Here is a 4,852-nt window from a genome sequence, read left to right on the forward strand (position 1 = left end):
AGACTTTCTGTGATACCGCGTTTGCCAGTTCGTTGATAGTCTGAAAAGTGTCGCGTTGTCTTAAGAGTCTGAATGTGTCGTTGTGGGGTAGTTGGTCGCGTAACACAGAGGCCACATCATTGAAAGAGGGGCACTCGTAGACTACATGGTCAGGAGTACCCTCCGGAGCACCACAGTCACACGCGGGTGTCGCCTTTCTTCCAAATCGACATAAGTATGTCGGATAGGGTCCATGGCCAGTGAGAAGGTGGATCAATCCCCTAGTTGGTTCGAAATACTTCATTTCCAATCTTTCCCTAACGTCCGGTAAAAAGTTGAATGTTCTTCGTCCTGTTTCTTCGTTTTCCCATGACTGTTGCCACAGCTGACCCCCTCTTAACCTGATCTCAACTTTGTTTTCTGTCCTACTCCCCAAAATTTCTTCTATCTTATCCATATTCCCCTTTTTTGCCCAGTACCAGGCCGCCTGCTCACGAATTTTAATGTCTAAGGGGCAGAGTCCCATTATGACTAATAGGGCCCCTCCTGGTGTGGTCCTGTAAGCCCCTGTTGATCTCATAATCATGTTTCTTTGTATTCTTCTCACTGTCATGGCAGGCACCACCCTCGTGAGCCTGTGTGCCCAGACTCCAGAACCGTAACCCACTATGGAGGTGAGTATGCTGTTATGATATAATTTGATAAGATGTGGTGGGAGGTGGAAACGTTTATGCCCAATGGAGATGAGGTTGTTGAGTACTTGTAAGGCTCTTTGTGTTACGGTTTCAATGTGTCTGCCGAATGACCACCTCTCATCAATGATGATGCCCAGGTATCGAGTCTCACGTCGTCTGAGGACAGGTGAGCCCTCTATCCTAACTGTAGGATTCCTGACTAGCTGTCCCTTAAGAAGGAGATATGTTGACTTTGTTGGTGAAATTGTCATTTTCGTTTTTCGGCACCAAAGTTGTAGTTTTTCTATTGCACGTTCTATTTTGGGTTCTATGTCTTCTCGGCTTCGGCCGCCAACCAGTAAGAGGAGGTCATCAGCGTAGGCTATCACCTCTAGCACGTCGTCACTTTGCTGTAGTGTGTCTAATAGAGGTTCCATGTGGATGTCCCAAAACAGGGGACCTAGTACGGAGCCCTGGGGACATCCCTTGGTGATTATTTTTGTTACCCTTGTGCTAGGGGATGATAGCCAGACCTCCCGATCCTTACAATAGCTCCTCAGACACCCATATAGCAGCCCTGGGCACTCCTTCTCCCGTAAACAGGAGAAGAGCGAAGGCCACCACAGGTTGTCGAAGGCGCCACTTATGTCCACCATGATGCCAACAACGTACTTGTACGGGGTAGAGCCACAGACCTCAGCCGCCAGGGCGATTGCATCAGATGCTGATCGCCCAGGCCTGAAGCCGAATTGTCTGCTGCTCATCCCGCACAGCACTCGGTGTGCAGCCAGTCTGTCAGCCAGCAGTCTCTCCAGAACCTTCCCAAGCAGATCAAGCAGGCAGATTGGACGGTAGGACTTTGTTTCTGCTGGGTCTTTGTCAGCTCCTTTCTTAATTATCACTACATTTGCCCTCTTCCATATACGAGGGAACTTTTGTTGCCTGAGACATTCATTATAGAGATGGGTTAGAGGGGCGACTATCTGGGGAGCCAGAAACTGCACCACCTCCGCCACAATGCCATCTGGCCCGGGAGCTTTCCCTATCTTCAGGGATTTTATATGGGCAGCTACCTCCTCTTCAGAGAAGGGGTAGACTGCCGTGTTGTTTCCATATTCGTTGTTGTTATAGCTCTCCCTCAGCTGCTGTTGTTCGTCAGTTTCTCCATCCGCTGTGTCATCAGGCAGCAGGGACTGGAGAAGGACCTCAGCAGTTTCCTGCCAAGCCTCCGTCATCCCATCCCCACGCCTGACGGTTGAGAGCTCCATCGGAGAGCGGATTTTTTCCCGGACAAGCTTGTAGGGAACTCCCCAAGGGTCTAGAGCGAGTTGATTTAGTACAAAGTGTTCCCAGCTTTCGGATCTGACCTCACGTAGGCGTCTTTGGAAATTTTCTTTCGCTTCCCGGTATAGTTGCAGCCGTCTTTGTCTCTCTAGCCAGACGACACTGCGCTGGTAGTGCCTCCTAAGCCTTCTGACAGACTGGCGCATCTCCTCTAGCTCAGCTGACCATGGTGACGGAGAGGCCGCTATGGCCTTCCTCCTAGTAGGTACAGCAGCCTTTACCGCTCGAGTTATTGTCGTCATCAGTTCTTCAGCTCTGTTGTCTATGTCATAGTCCAGGTGTCCGTCACCTTCTGGTAGTGCAGGAATGTCGCACTCCCTAGCTAGCTTCTCCCAGTCGGCTCTTTTGTAATTGTATTGCATCTCCCACCCCATGGTCCAGCAGCTCTCCCTGTCTCCCACACTGAAGGTAATAAGGTTGTGGTCACTGGTGGTGGCGTTTTCTACCACTTTCCACTGTTGAATTAAGTGTGCCACGTTAGGCGTAGCCAAGGTCACATCGATGTTTGTGCCTTGGCCACCTCCCGCCACATATGTGGGGGGGTTTCCAGGCTTATTTGCCACCACTAGCTGCATGGCCATGATGGCCTCTTCTGCCTTCTCACCGTTAGGGTCTCTTGTGCCACTGTACCATAGGGGGGATTTAGCATTAATGTCGGCAGTTATAATTACTTTTCGCCCCCGCAACGCCGTGATAACTGCAGTAAGGTGTGTAAGGTGTTCTTCGATATCATCACCATACTGGAAGTACATATTGATTAGGATAATGTTACCAGATGGAGATTGCAGCTCCACGACGTTGCAGTGGCTTGTTGTGTATTGTGTAAGAACTATGGCTCTTAAAATTTTGTTTGTGATAATTATAGCCGATCTCGGGTCTTCTCCTCTGCTTATGACTTGCCATGTCGCGGCTGTAAAAACTAATTTTCCATTTAGGGAGTACGGCTCTTGCAGGCAGATCAGATCCAGTCTCCTCTCCTCCACTTCCTTGCGTAGCTCCTGCATCACAAGTCTGCTGTTGTGGGCGTTAAGTTGTCCGATGGTGATTTTTGTCATTAGTTTTTACGGAAAGTATGTATGGATTCTGTCATGTGGCCAGGTCTTGTTCCAGTCAAATGTGATACGTCCATTTGCTAATACTGCTTGTTCATATATGTCGTTCAAATCAAACTTTTCGCCTCGTCTTTCAAAGACCTTTTTGAGTAAGTCTCGCAGGGCTCCGAAGTCGGTGGGGAGATTCACTGACTTAAGTTGGATTCTGTCTACAGCCTCCATTACCGAGAAGGTGACTTTCCTACCATATTCATGTCCCACCCGGACCACGTGTCTCAAGGCAGTAGTCAGGGTAGTCGGCTGCTCTAATCTTGCTAACTGCATGGTGAACTCCAGGTTAGGGTAGACTCTGACTGGGTCAATGGGCGGCAATCTCACGACAGGATCTTTCATATTTGATTCACAGGAGCTAGTTATTTTATTTTCCTGGAGTGGTTGGATGACGTTCCTACTTTCCTCTGCTGGGATTGCCGCTGTCTCAGTTGCAGGATGCCATAGCCGTAGTTCTTTGGTCGGCGTTATCCCCTGGCTCTGGGAGGAGGGAGACTTGACTTTAAGAGGAACAGTCTGAGTTCCTCTATCGGTTGTGGTGGACTCCGTTTGGGTACTCATATCCTTAGTGTTAACTGAGGTGTCAGTGAGCGACCTCAAAAACATCTTGAATGCACTTGCCCTCATGGCATCCCTCCTCCTTTTGCTCGGGGATTTTCTTTTGGGCATCCTGTTCGCTTTGACTTGATCAGCCATAGTCTATTCTTGAGATTAGACGCTGCTCTAGAAGTCTGTAGGTGGGGCAGCTTCGCCCAGTGGCGCCGCAAGGTTTTTTTCCCCTTCTTTTGCATGGGATACAGACTGTTGCAGCCCTACAATCTTTGCGGACGTGTCCATCCTCGCCACATTTCGAGCAGACCGACCCCCTGGTACAGTGCCTGAGAACGTGGTCGAGATCTCCGCAATTGTGGCAACGCGGTACCACAAGATAGTCGCGTGCGTTTATGGCGTGAAAGCCAATGTATAGTTTGCCCATTGTAGTTATTCTTTTCCACATCTGGGAGGAGACCTCGGCGACGTGGTGAACCACGTCACGGTCCCGAGGCCCTGTTTTAAATTTCAGTTTAAAATTTTCTTTGAATTCTTCTTCTTTCATGTCTTCAAAATTTTGAGCTTTTATGGTTTCGTGTATCTCATCATTGGTCATAGTTGTTGGTACATCATACAGGATGACCAACGGGTTTCTTTTCCTCGGTGGCTCACATTTGACCACCGAGTTTAGTTTGGCATTGTTCAGTAATTTAGTTTTGTCCTCTTCAGAGGCCACTTCTACAATTACAGAATTCTTACTTGGTTTGATCCTGTTAATTTTTATTTTGTCTTTTATTGGGTTAATTGAGGTGGTGAGCAGTTCCTGTATTTTTTTCACGCTGGTGTCCTGACCGGGTAGGGTCCTTAGGAACACCGTTGTGTCTGTTCTCTTTGATATTTTGGCAATTGTGTCTCTTGTTGTTTGTGTCTTTGGTGGCGCTTGTGCGACCACTCCCGCCCAGGTCTTAGTCGGTTGTTTACGTAGTCTTTCGTTTTCTTTCTCTAGTTCCTCAACGCGGCCTTCGAGCTTGGCGTTGGCTATGGCCCATGCCGCCAGCTCATTTTTTATTGTTGTCAATGCCGCTTGGCTAATTTTACCATTCTTGATATTTTGCTCAAGGAGCAAAGTAATTCTCGTATGTCTTTGCAGGACGTTTTCCCCGTTTACCTGTCCTGACTCGTCCTGTGGAGCAGGTACAGGCATCACAGAAGCTCGCGATG

The sequence above is a fragment of the Schistocerca piceifrons genome, unplaced genomic scaffold (genome assembly GCF_021461385.2).
Source record: "Schistocerca piceifrons isolate TAMUIC-IGC-003096 unplaced genomic scaffold, iqSchPice1.1 HiC_scaffold_2023, whole genome shotgun sequence".
In the NCBI taxonomy this organism is placed as follows: domain Eukaryota; kingdom Metazoa; phylum Arthropoda; class Insecta; order Orthoptera; family Acrididae; genus Schistocerca; species Schistocerca piceifrons.